Genomic DNA, 17,757 nt, shown 5'->3' on the forward strand with positions numbered 1-17,757 from the left:
CTCGGCCAACTGAAAAAGGAATCCAAAGATTGTATTGGAGAATGCGGGCATCGATCCCGCTACCTCTCGCATGCTAAGCGAGCGCTCTACCACTTGAGCTAATCCCCCATGCCCGACGAACGCCATTATCAGTTTCACGCCACACCATGTCACAGTTTACTTATAGTCAAATGTGCCATTGAGTGCTTTTTTTTTTTTTTTTTTTTTTTTTTTAAGTACAGATTCCTTTCTCCCATATTTGAAGAACATCTACGGAGTTCACAATGTGAATTATGGCCTACAAATAAAGTCGAGCAATTTTCTAGCAAACCATTTCTACGTATGTAGAGAACCAGACTGGGGGAGTAAAAAAAACTTACCTAGTTTGTAGAAAAAAGTTGTAATGCAGCACAATCCCAAGCAAAAAGATTGACCTTTTATGGTTTGGTTTGATTATAGAAAATGCTGAGAGGTCGCGAATCTCCTTCTGGTCCTTTGGCACGAGTTGTACTGGGATTTAGGATTTTGACTAGTGTTTTTGATCCGAGACACGTTTGCTGTTGACAGAAAAGTTCAGTTGATATGCAATGATGAAGTTTATAAATCACAACTATTTAGCAGAGGTTGGTTTCGATCCATCGACCGCTGGGTTTCACAATGTGAATTATGGCCTACAAATACAGTCGGGCAATTTTCTAGCAAACCATTTCTATGTATGTAGAGAACCAGACTGGGGGAGTAAAAAAAACTTACCTAGTTTGTAGAAAAAAGTTGTAATGCAGCACAATCCCAAGCAAAAAGATTGACCTTTTATGGTTTGGTTTGAATATAGAAAATGCTGAGAGGTCGCGAATCTCCTTCTGGTCCTTTGGCACGAGTTGTACTGGGATTTAGGATTTTGACTAGTGTTTTTGATCCGAGACACGTTTGCTGTTGACAGAAAAGTTCAGTTGATATGCAATGATGAAGTTTATAAAACACAACTATTTAGCAGAGGTTGGTTTCGATCCATCGACCGCTGGGTTTCACAATGTGAATTATGGCCTACAAATACAGTCGAGCAATTTTCTAGTAAACCATTTCTCTGTATATAGAGAACCAAACTGGGGGAATGAAAAAAAACTTACCTAGTTTGTAGAAAAAAGTTGTAATGCAGCACAATCCCAAGCGAAAAGATTGATCTTTTATGGTTTGGTTTGAATATAGAAAATGCTGAGAGGTCGCGAATCTCCTTCTGGTCCTTTGGCACGAGTTGTACTGGGATTTAGGATTTTGACTAGTGTTTTTGATCCGAGACACGTTTGCTGTTGACAGAAAAGTTCAGTTGATATGCAATGATGAAGTTTATAAAACACAACTATTTAGCAGAGGTTGGTTTCAATCCATTGACCGCTGGGTTTCACAATGTGAATTATGGTCTACAAATACAGTCGAGCAATTTTCTAGCAAACCATTTCTCTGTATATAGAGAACCAAAATGGGGAAGTGAAAAAAAACTTAGCTAGTTTGTAGAAAAAGATGCAATGCAGCACAATTTAGCAGAGGATGGTTTCGATCCATCGACCTCTGGGTTATGGGCCCAGCACGCTTCCGCTGCGCCACTCTGCTTGTGTTAACAGATGTACAGAGTAAAATTCTAATGACTGTTTGTGTTCAGGTCGATGACATGTAAATTTTCAGCCATTACATATTTGTTGGCGACTAGAGTACTCCTGGGGTTCTGCAATTGTTTCTTTGTTTTTTTTTGCTTTCTTGTGTCATATTATTGTTGAAAATCATTAGAGGAAATGGTGTCTGACCATTGTTTAAGGTTCCGGTTAAAACTGGTGGGTGCGTCCGGCTGTTAGACGAAAGTTCGGCAGGCGTTTGTGTCTCTGTGGCGCAATCGGTTAGCGCGTTCGGCTGTTAACCGAAAGGTTGGTGGTTCGAGTCCACCCAGGGACGTTGGTTCCTTTTGCTTGGGTAGCATGCTACAGTTGAAGACGTTTTCACATTGGTGCTCAGCATCTCCATAAAGTAAAAGCACTGTTGCTGCCTAAGTTTTGAATTCACAAGGCAAACTGGAGAAAAAACTTTCCGGTTGTGTTTCTGTCTACATGTCCAGAAAGAGCATAGCTGTCTGGTATTTGCCAGAAGGTTGAAAACATCTGATAGAATACACAAAACTTCCTTCGAGCCGGAATTGAACCAGCGACCTAAGGATTGCTAATTTAGATCTACAGTCCTCCGCTCTACCAGCTGAGATATCGAAGGCTTGATTTAGCCATTGTTGAAAGTCTTCAAGGTTTGGACGTGTGTGCCACGAGCAGGTGGCATAAACAATTCACTCGGCCAACTGAAAAAGGAATCCAAAGATTGTATTGGAGAATGCGGGCATCGATCCCGCTACCTCTCGCATGCTAAGCGAGCGCTCTACCACTTGAGCTAATCCCCCATGCCCGACGAACGCCATTATCAGTTTCACGCCACACCATGTCACAGTTTACTTATAGTCAAATGTGCCATTGAGTGCTTTTTTTTTTTTTTTTTTTTTTTTTTTTAAGTACAGATTCCTTTCTCCCATATTTGAAGAACATCTACGGAGTTCACAATGTGAATTATGGCCTACAAATAAAGTCGAGCAATTTTCTAGCAAACCATTTCTACGTATGTAGAGAACCAGACTGGGGGAGTAAAAAAAACTTACCTAGTTTGTAGAAAAAAGTTGTAATGCAGCACAATCCCAAGCAAAAAGATTGACCTTTTATGGTTTGGTTTGATTATAGAAAATGCTGAGAGGTCGCGAATCTCCTTCTGGTCCTTTGGCACGAGTTGTACTGGGATTTAGGATTTTGACTAGTGTTTTTGATCCGAGACACGTTTGCTGTTGACAGAAAAGTTCAGTTGATATGCAATGATGAAGTTTATAAATCACAACTATTTAGCAGAGGTTGGTTTCGATCCATCGACCGCTGGGTTTCACAATGTGAATTATGGCCTACAAATACAGTCGGGCAATTTTCTAGCAAACCATTTCTATGTATGTAGAGAACCAGACTGGGGGAGTAAAAAAAACTTACCTAGTTTGTAGAAAAAAGTTGTAATGCAGCACAATCCCAAGCAAAAAGATTGACCTTTTATGGTTTGGTTTGAATATAGAAAATGCTGAGAGGTCGCGAATCTCCTTCTGGTCCTTTGGCACGAGTTGTACTGGGATTTAGGATTTTGACTAGTGTTTTTGATCCGAGACACGTTTGCTGTTGACAGAAAAGTTCAGTTGATATGCAATGATGAAGTTTATAAAACACAACTATTTAGCAGAGGTTGGTTTCGATCCATCGACCGCTGGGTTTCACAATGTGAATTATGGCCTACAAATACAGTCGAGCAATTTTCTAGTAAACCATTTCTCTGTATATAGAGAACCAAACTGGGGGAATGAAAAAAAACTTACCTAGTTTGTAGAAAAAAGTTGTAATGCAGCACAATCCCAAGCGAAAAGATTGATCTTTTATGGTTTGGTTTGAATATAGAAAATGCTGAGAGGTCGCGAATCTCCTTCTGGTCCTTTGGCACGAGTTGTACTGGGATTTAGGATTTTGACTAGTGTTTTTGATCCGAGACACGTTTGCTGTTGACAGAAAAGTTCAGTTGATATGCAATGATGAAGTTTATAAAACACAACTATTTAGAAGAGGTTGGTTTCAATCCATTGACCGCTGGGTTTCACAATGTGAATTATGGCCTACAAATACAGTCGTGCAATTTTCTAGTAAACCATTTCTCTGTATATAGAGAACCAAACTGGGGGAATGAAAAAAAACTTACCTAGTTTGTAGAAAAAAGTTGTAATGCAGCACAATTTAGCAGAGGATGGTTTCGATCCATCGACCTCTGGGTTATGGGCCCAGCACGCTTCCGCTGCGCCACTCTGCTTGTGTTAACAGATGTACAGAGTAAAATTCTAATGACTGTTTGTGTTCAGGTCGATGACATGTAAATTTTCAGCCATTACATATTTGTTGGCGACTAGAGTACTCCTGGGGTTCTGCAATTGTTTCTTTGTTTTTTTTTGCTTTCTTGTGTCATATTATTGTTGAAAATCATTAGAGGAAATGGTGTCTGACCATTGTTTAAGGTTCCGGTTAAAACTGGTGGGTGCGTCCGGCTGTTAGACGAAAGTTCGGCAGGCGTTTGTGTCTCTGTGGCGCAATCGGTTAGCGCGTTCGGCTGTTAACCGAAAGGTTGGTGGTTCGTGTCCACCCAGGGACGTTGGTTCCTTTTGCTTGGGTAGCATGCTACAGTTGAAGACGTTTTCACATTGGTGCTCAGCATCTCCATAAAGTAAAAGCACTGTTGCTGCCTAAGTTTTGAATTCACAAGGCAAACTGGAGAAAAAACTTTCCGGTTGTGTTTCTGTCTACATGTCCAGAAAGAGCATAGCTGTCTGGTATTTGCCAGAAGGTTGAAAACATCTGATAGAATACACAAAACTTCCTTCGAGCCGGAATTGAACCAGCGACCTAAGGATTGCTAATTTAGATCTACAGTCCTCCGCTCTACCAGCTGAGCTATCGAAGGCTTGATTTAGCCATTGTTGAAAGTCTTCAAGGTTTGGACGTGTGTGCCACGAGCAGGTGGCATAAACAATTCACTCGGCCAACTGAAAAAGGAATCCAAAGATTGTATTGGAGAATGCGGGCATCGATCCCTCTACCTCTCGCATGCTAAGCGAGCGCTCTACCACTTGAGCTAATCCCCCATGCCCGACGAACGCCATTATCAGTTTCACGCCACACCATGTCACAGTTTACTTATAGTCAAATGTGCCATTGAGTGCTTTTTTTTTTTTTTTTTTTTTTTTTTTAAGTACAGATTCCTTTCTCCCATATTTGAAGAACATCTACGGAGTTCACAATGTGAATTATGGCCTACAAATAAAGTCGAGCAATTTTCTAGCAAACCATTTCTACGTATGTAGAGAACCAGACTGGGGGAGTAAAAAAAACTTACCTAGTTTGTAGAAAAAAGTTGTAATGCAGCACAATCCCAAGCAAAAAGATTGACCTTTTATGGTTTGGTTTGATTATAGAAAATGCTGAGAGGTCGCGAATCTCCTTCTGGTCCTTTGGCACGAGTTGTACTGGGATTTAGGATTTTGACTAGTGTTTTTGATCCGAGACACGTTTGCTGTTGACAGAAAAGTTCAGTTGATATGCAATGATGAAGTTTATAAATCACAACTATTTAGCAGAGGTTGGTTTCGATCCATCGACCGCTGGGTTTCACAATGTGAATTATGGCCTACAAATACAGTCGGGCAATTTTCTAGCAAACCATTTCTATGTATGTAGAGAACCAGACTGGGGGAGTAAAAAAAACTTACCTAGTTTGTAGAAAAAAGTTGTAATGCAGCACAATCCCAAGCAAAAAGATTGACCTTTTATGGTTTGGTTTGAATATAGAAAATGCTGAGAGGTCGCGAATCTCCTTCTGGTCCTTTGGCACGAGTTGTACTGGGATTTAGGATTTTGACTAGTGTTTTTGATCCGAGACATGTTTGCTGTTGACAGAAAAGTTCAGTTGATATGCAATGATGAAGTTTATAAAACACAACTATTTAGCAGAGGTTGGTTTCGATCCATCGACCGCTGGGTTTCACAATGTGAATTATGGCCTACAAATACAGTCGAGCAATTTTCTAGTAAACCATTTCTCTGTATATAGAGAACCAAACTGGGGGAATGAAAAAAAACTTACCTAGTTTGTAGAAAAAAGTTGTAATGCAGCACAATCCCAAGCGAAAAGATTGATCTTTTATGGTTTGGTTTGAATATAGAAAATGCTGAGAGGTCGCGAATCTCCTTCTGGTCCTTTGGCACGAGTTGTACTGGGATTTAGGATTTTGACTAGTGTTTTTGATCCGAGACACGTTTGCTGTTGACAGAAAAGTTCAGTTGATATGCAATGATGAAGTTTATAAAACACAACTATTTAGCAGAGGTTGGTTTCAATCCATTGACCGCTGGGTTTCACAATGTGAATTATGGTCTACAAATACAGTCGAGCAATTTTCTAGCAAACCATTTCTCTGTATATAGAGAACCAAAATGGGGAAGTGAAAAAAACTTAGCTAGTTTGTAGAAAAAGATGCAATGCAGCACAATTTAGCAGAGGATGGCTTCGATCCATCGACCTCTGGGTTATGGGCCCAGCACGCTTCCGCTGCGCCACTCTGCTTGTGTTAACAGATGTACAGAGTAAAATTCTAATGACTGTTTGTGTTCAGGTCGATGACATGTAAATTTTCAGCCATTACATATTTGTTGGCGACTAGAGTACTCCTGGGGTTCTGCAATTGTTTCTTTGTTTTTTTTTGCTTTCTTGTGTCATATTATTGTTGAAAATCATTAGAGGAAATGGTGTCTGACCATTGTTTAAGGTTCCGGTTAAAACTGGTGGGTGCGTCCGGCTGTTAGACGAAAGTTCGGCAGGCGTTTGTGTCTCTGTGGCGCAATCGGTTAGCGCGTTCGGCTGTTAACCGAAAGGTTGGTGGTTCGAGTCCACCCAGGGACGTTGGTTCCTTTTGCTTGGGTAGCATGCTACAGTTGAAGACGTTTTCACATTGGTGCTCAGCATCTCCATAAAGTAAAAGCACTGTTGCTGCCTAAGTTTTGAATTCACAAGGCAAACTGGAGAAAAAACTTTCCGGTTGTGTTTCTGTCTACATGTCCAGAAAGAGCATAGCTGTCTGGTATTTGCCAGAAGGTTGAAAACATCTGATAGAATACACAAAACTTCCTTCGAGCCGGAATTGAACCAGCGACCTAAGGATTGCTAATTTAGATCTACAGTCCTCCGCTCTACCAGCTGAGCTATCGAAGGCTTGATTTAGCCATTGTTGAAAGTCTTCAAGGTTTGGACGTGTGTGCCACGAGCAGGTGGCATAAACAATTCACTCGGCCAACTGAAAAAGGAATCCAAAGATTGTATTGGAGAATGCGGGCATCGATCCCGCTACCTCTCGCATGCTAAGCGAGCGCTCTACCACTTGAGCTAATCCCCCATGCCCGACGAACGCCATTATCAGTTTCACGCCACACCATGTCACAGTTTACTTATAGTCAAATGTGCCATTGAGTGCTTTTTTTTTTTTTTTAAGTACAGATTCCTTTCTCCCATATTTGAAGAACATCTACGTAGTTCACAATGTGAATTATGGCCTACAAATACAGTCGGGCAATTTTCTAGCAAACCATTTCTATGTATGTAGAGAACCAGACTGGGGGAGTAAAAAAAACTTACCTAGTTTGTAGAAAAAAGTTGTAATGCAGCACAATCCCAAGCAAAAAGATTGACCTTTTATGGTTTGGTTTGAATATAGAAAATGCTGAGAGGTCGCGAATCTCCTTCTGGTCCTTTGGCACGAGTTGTACTGGGATTTAGGATTTTGACTAGTGTTTTTGATCCGAGACACGTTTGCTGTTGACAGAAAAGTTCAGTTGATATGCAATGATGAAGTTTATAAATCACAACTATTTAGCAGAGGTTGGTTTCGATCCATCGACCGCTGGGTTTCACAATGTGAATTATGGCCTACAAATACAGTCGGGCAATTTTCTAGCAAACCATTTCTATGTATGTAGAGAACCAGACTGGGGGAGTAAAAAAAACTTACCTAGTTTGTAGAAAAAAGTTGTAATGCAGCACAATCCCAAGCAAAAAGATTGACCTTTTATGGTTTGGTTTGAATATAGAAAATGCTGAGAGGTCGCGAATCTCCTTCTGGTCCTTTGGCACGAGTTGTACTGGGATTTAGGATTTTGACTAGTGTTTTTGATCCGAGACACGTTTGCTGTTGACAGAAAAGTTCAGTTGATATGCAATGATGAAGTTTATAAAACACAACTATTTAGCAGAGGTTGGTTTCGATCCATCGACCGCTGGGTTTCACAATGTGAATTATGGCCTACAAATACAGTCGAGCAATTTTCTAGTAAACCATTTCTCTGTATATAGAGAACCAAACTGGGGGAATGAAAAAAAACTTACCTAGTTTGTAGAAAAAAGTTGTAATGCAGCACAATCCCAAGCGAAAAGATTGATCTTTTATGGTTTGGTTTGAATATAGAAAATGCTGAGAGGTCGCGAATCTCCTTCTGGTCCTTTGGCACGAGTTGTACTGGGATTTAGGATTTTGACTAGTGTTTTTGATCCGAGACACGTTTGCTGTTGACAGAAAAGTTCAGTTGATATGCAATGATGAAGTTTATAAAACACAACTATTTAGCAGAGGTTGGTTTCAATCCATTGACCGCTGGGTTTCACAATGTGAATTATGGTCTACAAATACAGTCGAGCAATTTTCTAGCAAACCATTTCTCTGTATATAGAGAACCAAAATGGGGAAGTGAAAAAAAACTTAGCTAGTTTGTAGAAAAAGATGCAATGCAGCACAATTTAGCAGAGGATGGTTTCGATCCATCGACCTCTGGGTTATGGGCCCAGCACGCTTCCGCTGCGCCACTCTGCTTGTGTTAACAGATGTACAGAGTAAAATTCTAATGACTGTTTGTGTTCAGGTCGATGACATGTAAATTTTCAGCCATTACATATTTGTTGGCGACTAGAGTACTCCTGGGGTTCTGCAATTGTTTCTTTGTTTTTTTTTGCTTTCTTGTGTCATATTATTGTTGAAAATCATTAGAGGAAATGGTGTCTGACCATTGTTTAAGGTTCCGGTTAAAACTGGTGGGTGCGTCCGGCTGTTAGACGAAAGTTCGGCAGGCGTTTGTGTCTCTGTGGCGCAATCGGTTAGCGCGTTCGGCTGTTAACCGAAAGGTTGGTGGTTCGAGTCCACCCAGGGACGTTGGTTCCTTTTGCTTGGGTAGCATGCTACAGTTGAAGACGTTTTCACATTGGTGCTCAGCATCTCCATAAAGTAAAAGCACTGTTGCTGCCTAAGATTTGAATTCACAAGGCAAACTGGAGAAAAAACTTTCCGGTTGTGTTTCTGTCTACATGTCCAGAAAGAGCATAGCTGTCTGGTATTTGCCAGAAGGTTGAAAACATCTGATAGAATACACAAAACTTACTTCGAGCCGGAATTGAACCAGCGACCTAAGGATTGCTAATTTAGATATACAGTCCTCCGCTCTACCAGCTGAGCTATCGAAGGCTTGATTTTGCCATTGTTGAAAGTCTTCAAGGTTTGGACGTGTGTGCCACGAGCAGGTGGCATAAACAATTCACTCGGCCAACTGAAAAAGGAATCCAAAGATTGTATTGGAGAATGCGGGCATCGATGCCGCTACCTCTCGCATGCTAAGCGAGCGCTCTACCACTTGAGCTAATCCCCCATGCCCGACGAACGCCATTATCAGTTTCACGCCACACCATGTCACAGTTTACTTATAGTCAAATGTGCCATTGAGTGCTTTTTTTTTTTTTTTTTTTTTTAAGTACAGATTCCTTTCTCCCATATTTGAAGAACATCTACGTAGTTCACAATGTGAATTATGGCCTACAAATACAGTCGGGCAATTTTCTAGCAAACCATTTCTATGTATGTAGAGAACCAGACTGGGGGAGTAAAAAAAACTTACCTAGTTTGTAGAAAAAAGTTGTAATGCAGCACAATCCCAAGCAAAAAGATTGACCTTTTATGGTTTGGTTTGAATATAGAAAATGCTGAGAGGTCGCGAATCTCCTTCTGGTCCTTTGGCACGAGTTGTACTGGGATTTAGGATTTTGACTAGTGTTTTTGATCCGAGACACGTTTGCTGTTGACAGAAAAGTTCAGTTGATATGCAATGATGAAGTTTATAAATCACAACTATTTAGCAGAGGTTGGTTTCGATCCATCGACCGCTGGGTTTCACAATGTGAATTATGTCCTACAAATACAGTCGGGCAATTTTCTAGCAAACCATTTCTATGTATGTAGAGAACCAGACTGGGGGAGTAAAAAAAACTTACCTAGTTTGTAGAAAAAAGTTGTAATGCAGCACAATCCCAAGCAAAAAGATTGACCTTTTATGGTTTGGTTTGAATATAGAAAATGCTGAGAGGTCGCGAATCTCCTTCTGGTCCTTTGGCACGAGTTGTACTGGGATTTAGGATTTTGACTAGTGTTTTTGATCCGAGACACGTTTGCTGTTGACAGAAAAGTTCAGTTGATATGCAATGATGAAGTTTATAAAACACAACTATTTAGCAGAGGTTGGTTTCGATCCATCGACCGCTGGGTTTCACAATGTGAATTATGGCCTACAAATACAGTCGAGCAATTTTCTAGTAAACCATTTCTCTGTATATAGAGAACCAAACTGGGGGAATGAAAAAAAAATTACCTAGTTTGTAGAAAAAAGTTGTAATGCAGCACAATCCCAAGCGAAAAGATTGATCTTTTATGGTTTGGTTTGAATATAGAAAATGCTGAGAGGTCGCGAATCTCCTTCTGGTCCTTTGGCACGAGTTGTACTGGGATTTAGGATTTTGACTAGTGTTTTTGATCCGAGACACGTTTGCTGTTGACAGAAAAGTTCAGTTGATATGCAATGATGAAGTTTATAAAACACAACTATTTAGCAGAGGTTGGTTTCGATCCATCGACCGCTGGGTTTCACAATGTGAATTATGGCCTACAAATACAGTCGAGCAATTTTCTAGTAAACCATTTCTCTGTATATAGAGAACCAAACTGGGGGAATGAAAAAAAACTTACCTAGTTTGTAGAAAAAAGTTGTAATGCAGCACAATCCCAAGCGAAAAGATTGATCTTTTATGGTTTGGTTTGAATATAGAAAATGCTGAGAGGTCGCGAATCTCCTTCTGGTCCTTTGGCACGAGTTGTACTGGGATTTAGGATTTTGACTAGTGTTTTTGATCCGAGACACGTTTGCTGTTGACAGAAAAGTTCAGTTGATATGCAATGATGAAGTTTATAAAACACAACTATTTAGCAGAGGTTGGTTTCAATCCATTGACCGCTGGGTTTCACAATGTGAATTATGGTCTACAAATACAGTCGAGCAATTTTCTAGCAAACCATTTCTCTGTATATAGAGAACCAAAATGGGGAAGTGAAAAAAAACTTAGCTAGTTTGTAGAAAAAGATGCAATGCAGCACAATTTAGCAGAGGATGGTTTCGATCCATCGACCTCTGGGTTATGGGCCCAGCACGCTTCCGCTGCGCCACTCTGCTTGTGTTAACAGATGTACAGAGTAAAATTCTAATGACTGTTTGTGTTCAGGTCGATGACATGTAAATTTTCAGCCATTACATATTTGTTGGCGACTAGAGTACTCCTGGGGTTCTGCAATTGTTTCTTTGTTTTTTTTTGCTTTCTTGTGTCATATTATTGTTGAAAATCATTAGAGGAAATGGTGTCTGACCATTGTTTAAGGTTCCGGTTAAAACTGGTGGGTGCGTCCGGCTGTTAGACGAAAGTTCGGCAGGCGTTTGTGTCTCTGTGGCGCAATCGGTTAGCGCGTTCGGCTGTTAACCGAAAGGTTGGTGGTTCGAGTCCACCCAGGGACGTTGGTTCCTTTTGCTTGGGTAGCATGCTACAGTTGAAGACGTTTTCACATTGGTGCTCAGCATCTCCATAAAGTAAAAGCACTGTTGCTGCCTAAGATTTGAATTCACAAGGCAAACTGGAGAAAAAACTTTCCGGTTGTGTTTCTGTCTACATGTCCAGAAAGAGCATAGCTGTCTGGTATTTGCCAGAAGGTTGAAAACATCTGATAGAATACACAAAACTTCCTTCGAGCCGGAATTGAACCAGCGACCTAAGGATTGCTAATTTAGATCTACAGTCCTCCGCTCTACCAGCTGAGCTATCGAAGGCTTGATTTAGCCATTGTTGAAAGTCTTCAAGGTTTGGACGTGTGTGCCACGAGCAGGTGGCATAAACAATTCACTTGGCCAACTGAAAAAGGCATCCAAAGATTGTATTGGAGAATGCGGGCATCGATCCCGCTACCTCTCGCATGCTAAGTTTCACACCACACCATGTCACAGTTTACTTATAGTCAAATGTGCCATTGAGTGCTTTTTTTTTTTTTTTTTTTTTTTTTTTTAAGTACAGATTCCTTTCTCCCATATTTGAAGAACATCTACGTAGTTCACAATGTGAATTATGGCCTACAAATACAGTCGGGCAATTTTCTAGCAAACCATTTCTATGTATGTAGAGAACCAGACTGGGGGAGTAAAAAAAACTTACCTAGTTTGTAGAAAAAAGTTGTAATGCAGCACAATCCCAAGCAAAAAGATTGACCTTTTATGGTTTGGTTTGAATATAGAAAATGCTGAGAGGTCGCGAATCTCCTTCTGGTCCTTTGGCACGAGTTGTACTGGGATTTAGGATTTTGACTAGTGTTTTTGATCCGAGACACGTTTGCTGTTGACAGAAAAGTTCAGTTGATATGCAATGATGAAGTTTATAAATCACAACTATTTAGCAGAGGTTGGTTTCGATCCATCGACCGCTGGGTTTCACAATGTGAATTATGGCCTACAAATACAGTCGGGCAATTTTCTAGCAAACCATTTCTATGTATGTAGAGAACCAGACTGGGGGAGTAAAAAAAACTTACCTAGTTTGTAGAAAAAAGTTGTAATGCAGCACAATCCCAAGCAAAAAGATTGACCTTTTATGGTTTGGTTTGAATATAGAAAATGCTGAGAGGTCGCGAATCTCCTTCTGGTCCTTTGGCACGAGTTGTACTGGGATTTAGGATTTTGACTAGTGTTTTTGATCCGAGACACGTTTGCTGTTGACAGAAAAGTTCAGTTGATATGCAATGATGAAGTTTATAAAACACAACTATTTAGCAGAGGTTGGTTTCGATCCATCGACCGCTGGGTTTCACAATGTGAATTATGGCCTACAAATACAGTCGAGCAATTTTCTAGTAAACCATTTCTCTGTATATAGAGAACCAAACTGGGGGAATGAAAAAAAACTTACCTAGTTTGTAGAAAAAAGTTGTAATGCAGCACAATCCCAAGCGAAAAGATTGATCTTTTATGGTTTGGTTTGAATATAGAAAATGCTGAGAGGTCGCGAATCTCCTTCTGGTCCTTTGGCACGAGTTGTACTGGGATTTAGGATTTTGACTAGTGTTTTTGATCCGAGACACGTTTGCTGTTGACAGAAAAGTTCAGTTGATATGCAATGATGAAGTTTATAAAACACAACTATTTAGCAGAGGTTGGTTTCGATCCATCGACCGCTGGGTTTCACAATGTGAATTATGGCCTACAAATACAGTCGAGCAATTTTCTAGTAAACCATTTCTCTGTATATAGAGAACCAAACTGGGGGAATGAAAAAAAACTTACCTAGTTTGTAGAAAAAAGTTGTAATGCAGCACAATCCCAAGCGAAAAGATTGATCTTTTATGGTTTGGTTTGAATATAGAAAATGCTGAGAGGTCGCGAATCTCCTTCTGGTCCTTTGGCACGAGTTGTACTGGGATTTAGGATTTTGACTAGTGTTTTTGATCCGAGACACGTTTGCTGTTGACAGAAAAGTTCAGTTGATATGCAATGATGAAGTTTATAAAACACAACTATTTAGCAGAGGTTGGTTTCAATCCATTGACCGCTGGGTTTCACAATGTGAATTATGGTCTACAAATACAGTCGAGCAATTTTCTAGCAAACCATTTCTCTGTATATAGAGAACCAAAATGGGGAAGTGAAAAAAAACTTAGCTAGTTTGTAGAAAAAGATGCAATGCAGCACAATTTAGCAGAGGATGGTTTCGATCCATCGACCTCTGGGTTATGGGCCCAGCACGCTTCCGCTGCGCCACTCTGCTTGTGTTAACAGATGTACAGAGTAAAATTCTAATGACTGTTTGTGTTCAGGTCGATGACATGTAAATTTTCAGCCATTACATATTTGTTGGCGACTAGAGTACTCCTGGGGTTCTGCAATTGTTTCTTTGTTTTTTTTTGCTTTCTTGTGTCATATTATTGTTGAAAATCATTAGAGGAAATGGTGTCTGACCATTGTTTAAGGTTCCGGTTAAAACTGGTGGGTGCGTCCGGCTGTTAGACGAAAGTTCGGCAGGCGTTTGTGTCTCTGTGGCGCAATCGGTTAGCGCGTTCGGCGTTGGGTAGCATGCTACAGTTGAAGACGTTTTCACATTGGTGCTCAGCATCTCCATAAAGTAAAAGCACTGTTGCTGCCTAAGATTTGAATTCACAAGGCAAACTGGAGAAAAAACTTTCCGGTTGTGTTTCTGTCTACATGTCCAGAAAGAGCATAGCTGTCTGGTATTTGCCAGAAGGTTGAAAACATCTGATAGAATACACAAAACTTCCTTCGAGCCGGAATTGAAACAGCGACCTAAGGATTGCTAATTTAGATCTACAGTCCTCCGCTCTACCAGCTGAGCTATCGAAGGCTTGATTTAGCCATTGTTGAAAGTCTTCAAGGTTTGGACGTGTGTGCCACGAGCAGGTGGCATAAACAATTCACTCGGCCAACTGAAAAAGGCATCCAAAGATTGTATTGGAGAATGCGGGCATCGATCCCGCTACCTCTCGCATGCTAAGTTTCACACCACACCATGTCACAGTTTACTTATAGTCAAATGTGCCATTGAGTGCTTTTTTTTTTTTTTTTTTTTTTTTTTTTTTTTTTTAAGTACAGATTCCTTTCTCCCATATTTGAAGAACATCTACGTAGTTCACAATGTGAATTATGGCCTACAAATACAGTCGGGCAATTTTCTAGCAAACCATTTCTATGTATGTAGAGAACCAGACTGGGGGAGTAAAAAAAACTTACCTAGTTTGTAGAAAAAAGTTGTAATGCAGCACAATCCCAAGCAAAAAGATTGACCTTTTATGGTTTGGTTTGAATATAGAAAATGCTGAGAGGTCGCGAATCTCCTTCTGGTCCTTTGGCACGAGTTGTACTGGGATTTAGGATTTTGACTAGTGTTTTTGATCCGAGACACGTTTGCTGTTGACAGAAAAGTTCAGTTGATATGCAATGATGAAGTTTATAAATCACAACTATTTAGCAGAGGTTGGTTTCGATCCATCGACCGCTGGGTTTCACAATGTGAATTATGGCCTACAAATACAGTCGGGCAATTTTCTAGCAAACCATTTCTATGTATGTAGAGAACCAGACTGGGGGAGTAAAAAAAACTTACCTAGTTTGTAGAAAAAAGTTGTAATGCAGCACAATCCCAAGCAAAAAGATTGACCTTTTATGGTTTGGTTTGAATATAGAAAATGCTGAGAGGTCGCGAATCTCCTTCTGGTCCTTTGGCACGAGTTGTACTGGGATTTAGGATTTTGACTAGTGTTTTTGATCCGAGACACGTTTGCTGTTGACAGAAAAGTTCAGTTGATATGCAATGATGAAGTTTATAAAACACAACTATTTAGCAGAGGTTGGTTTCAATCCATTGACCGCTGGGTTTCACAATGTGAATTATGGTCTACAAATACAGTCGAGCAATTTTCTAGCAAACCATTTCTCTGTATATAGAGAACCAAAATGGGGAAGTGAAAAAAAACTTAGCTAGTTTGTAGAAAAAGATGCAATGCAGCACAATTTAGCAGAGGATGGTTTCGATCCATCGACCTCTGGGTTATGGGCCCAGCACGCTTCCGCTGCGCCACTCTGCTTGTGTTAACAGATGTACAGAGTAAAATTCTAATGACTGTTTGTGTTCAGGTCGATGACATGTAAATTTTCAGCCATTACATATTTGTTGGCGACTAGAGTACTCCTGGGGTTCTGCAATTGTTTCTTTGTTTTTTTTTGCTTTCTTGTGTCATATTATTGTTGAAAATCATTAGAGGAAATGGTGTCTGACCATTGTTTAAGGTTCCGGTTAAAACTGGTGGGTGCGTCCGGCTGTTAGACGAAAGTTCGGCAGGCGTTTGTGTCTCTGTGGCGCAATCGGTTAGCGCGTTCGGCTGTTAACCGAAAGGTTGGTGGTTCGAGTCCACCCAGGGACGTTGGTTCCTTTTGCTTGGGTAGCATGCTACAGTTGAAGACGTTTTCACATTGGTGCTCAGCATCTCCATAAAGTAAAAGCACTGTTGCTGCCTAAGATTTGAATTCACAAGGCAAACTGGAGAAAAAACTTTCCGGTTGTGTTTCTGTCTACATGTCCAGAAAGAGCATAGCTGTCTGGTATTTGCCAGAAGGTTGAAAACATCTGATAGAATACACAAAACTTCCTTCGAGCCGGAATTGAACCAGCGACCTAAGGATTGCTAATTTAGATCTACAGTCCTCCGCTCTACCAGCTGAGCTATCGAAGGCTTGATTTAGCCATTGTTGAAAGTCTTCAAGGTTTGGACGTGTGTGCCACGAGCAGGTGGCATAAACAATTCACTCGGCCAACTGAAAAAGGCATCCAAAGATTGTATTGGAGAATGCGGGCATCGATCCCGCTACCTCTCGCATGCTAAGTTTCACACCACACCATGTCACAGTTTACTTATAGTCAAATGTGCCATTGAGTGCTTTTTTTTTTTTTTTTTTTTTTTTTTTTAAGTACAGATTCCTTTCTCCCATATTTGAAGAACATCTACGTAGTTCACAATGTGAATTATGGCCTACAAATACAGTCGGGCAATTTTCTAGCAAACCATTTCTATGTATGTAGAGAACCAGACTGGGGGAGTAAAAAAAACTTACCTAGTTTGTAGAAAAAAGTTGTAATGCAGCACAATCCCAAGCAAAAAGATTGACCTTTTATGGTTTGGTTTGAATATAGAAAATGCTGAGAGGTCGCGAATCTCCTTCTGGTCCTTTGGCACGAGTTGTACTGGGATTTAGGATTTTGACTAGTGTTTTTGATCCGAGACACGTTTGCTGTTGACAGAAAAGTTCAGTTGATATGCAATGATGAAGTTTATAAATCACAACTATTTAGCAGAGGTTGGTTTCGATCCATCGACCGCTGGGTTTCACAATGTGAATTATGGCCTACAAATACAGTCGGGCAATTTTCTAGCAAACCATTTCTATGTATGTAGAGAACCAGACTGGGGGAGTAAAAAAAACTTACCTAGTTTGTAGAAAAAAGTTGTAATGCAGCACAATCCCAAGCAAAAAGATTGACCTTTTATGGTTTGGTTTGAATATAGAAAATGCTGAGAGGTCGCGAATCTCCTTCTGGTCCTTTGGCACGAGTTGTACTGGGATTTAGGATTTTGACTAGTGTTTTTGATCCGAGACACGTTTGCTGTTGACAGAAAAGTTCAGTTGATATGCAATGATGAAGTTTATAAAACACAACTATTTAGCAGAGGTTGGTTTCGATCCATCGACCGCTGGGTTTCACAATGTGAATTATGGCCTACAAATACAGTCGAGCAATTTTCTAGTAAACCATTTCTCTGTATATAGAGAACCAAACTGGGGGAATGAAAAAAAACTTACCTAGTTTGTAGAAAAAAGTTGTAATGCAGCACAATCCCAAGCGAAAAGATTGATCTTTTATGGTTTGGTTTGAATATAGAAAATGCTGAGAGGTCGCGAATCTCCTTCTGGTCCTTTGGCACGAGTTGTACTGGGATTTAGGATTTTGACTAGTGTTTTTGATCCGAGACACGTTTGCTGTTGACAGAAAAGTTCAGTTGATATGCAATGATGAAGTTTATAAAACACAACTATTTAGCAGAGGTTGGTTTCGATCCATCGACCGCTGGGTTTCACAATGTGAATTATGGCCTACAAATACAGTCGAGCAATTTTCTAGTAAACCATTTCTCTGTATATAGAGAACCAAACTGGGGGAATGAAA

At 40.3% G+C, this 17,757-nt stretch overlaps 12 non-coding genes across 12 annotated transcripts; 5 read left to right on the plus strand and 7 right to left on the minus strand.

Annotated features, from left to right (window-relative positions):
• Nucleotides 1-35: 35 nt before the first annotated feature.
• On the minus strand, nt 36-108 carry TRNAA-AGC (transfer RNA alanine (anticodon AGC)). The gene has a single exon. It is a non-coding gene; the product is annotated as a tRNA-Ala (tRNA).
• Nucleotides 109-1,849: 1,741 nt separating this feature from the next.
• TRNAN-GUU (transfer RNA asparagine (anticodon GUU)) lies at nt 1,850-1,923 on the plus strand. The gene has a single exon. It is a non-coding gene; the product is annotated as a tRNA-Asn (tRNA).
• Nucleotides 1,924-2,340: 417 nt separating this feature from the next.
• TRNAA-AGC (transfer RNA alanine (anticodon AGC)) lies at nt 2,341-2,413 on the minus strand. The gene has a single exon. It is a non-coding gene; the product is annotated as a tRNA-Ala (tRNA).
• A 2,040-nt stretch (nt 2,414-4,453) lies between these two features.
• TRNAY-GUA (transfer RNA tyrosine (anticodon GUA)) lies at nt 4,454-4,539 on the minus strand. Its single transcript is given in 2 exon segments — nt 4,454-4,489; nt 4,503-4,539. It is a non-coding gene; the product is annotated as a tRNA-Tyr (tRNA).
• A 1,921-nt stretch (nt 4,540-6,460) lies between these two features.
• TRNAN-GUU (transfer RNA asparagine (anticodon GUU)) lies at nt 6,461-6,534 on the plus strand. Its single transcript has one exon. It is a non-coding gene; the product is annotated as a tRNA-Asn (tRNA).
• A 223-nt stretch (nt 6,535-6,757) lies between these two features.
• TRNAY-GUA (transfer RNA tyrosine (anticodon GUA)) lies at nt 6,758-6,843 on the minus strand. The gene is given in 2 exon segments: nt 6,758-6,793; nt 6,807-6,843. It is a non-coding gene; the product is annotated as a tRNA-Tyr (tRNA).
• Nucleotides 6,844-6,951: 108 nt separating this feature from the next.
• On the minus strand, nt 6,952-7,024 carry TRNAA-AGC (transfer RNA alanine (anticodon AGC)). The gene has a single exon. It is a non-coding gene; the product is annotated as a tRNA-Ala (tRNA).
• A 1,729-nt stretch (nt 7,025-8,753) lies between these two features.
• Nucleotides 8,754-8,827, plus strand: TRNAN-GUU (transfer RNA asparagine (anticodon GUU)). The gene has a single exon. It is a non-coding gene; the product is annotated as a tRNA-Asn (tRNA).
• Nucleotides 8,828-11,427: 2,600 nt separating this feature from the next.
• On the plus strand, nt 11,428-11,501 carry TRNAN-GUU (transfer RNA asparagine (anticodon GUU)). Its single transcript has one exon. It is a non-coding gene; the product is annotated as a tRNA-Asn (tRNA).
• Nucleotides 11,502-11,724: 223 nt separating this feature from the next.
• Nucleotides 11,725-11,810, minus strand: TRNAY-GUA (transfer RNA tyrosine (anticodon GUA)). Its single transcript is given in 2 exon segments — nt 11,725-11,760; nt 11,774-11,810. It is a non-coding gene; the product is annotated as a tRNA-Tyr (tRNA).
• Nucleotides 11,811-15,884: 4,074 nt separating this feature from the next.
• TRNAN-GUU (transfer RNA asparagine (anticodon GUU)) lies at nt 15,885-15,958 on the plus strand. Its single transcript has one exon. It is a non-coding gene; the product is annotated as a tRNA-Asn (tRNA).
• Nucleotides 15,959-16,181: 223 nt separating this feature from the next.
• On the minus strand, nt 16,182-16,267 carry TRNAY-GUA (transfer RNA tyrosine (anticodon GUA)). The gene is given in 2 exon segments: nt 16,182-16,217; nt 16,231-16,267. It is a non-coding gene; the product is annotated as a tRNA-Tyr (tRNA).
• Nucleotides 16,268-17,757: the final 1,490 nt, after the last annotated feature.

Source organism: Dendrobates tinctorius, unplaced genomic scaffold, assembly GCF_039654945.1.
Source record: "Dendrobates tinctorius isolate UK_male_01 unplaced genomic scaffold, ASM3965494v1 ptg000251l, whole genome shotgun sequence".
Taxonomy (NCBI): domain Eukaryota; kingdom Metazoa; phylum Chordata; class Amphibia; order Anura; family Dendrobatidae; genus Dendrobates; species Dendrobates tinctorius.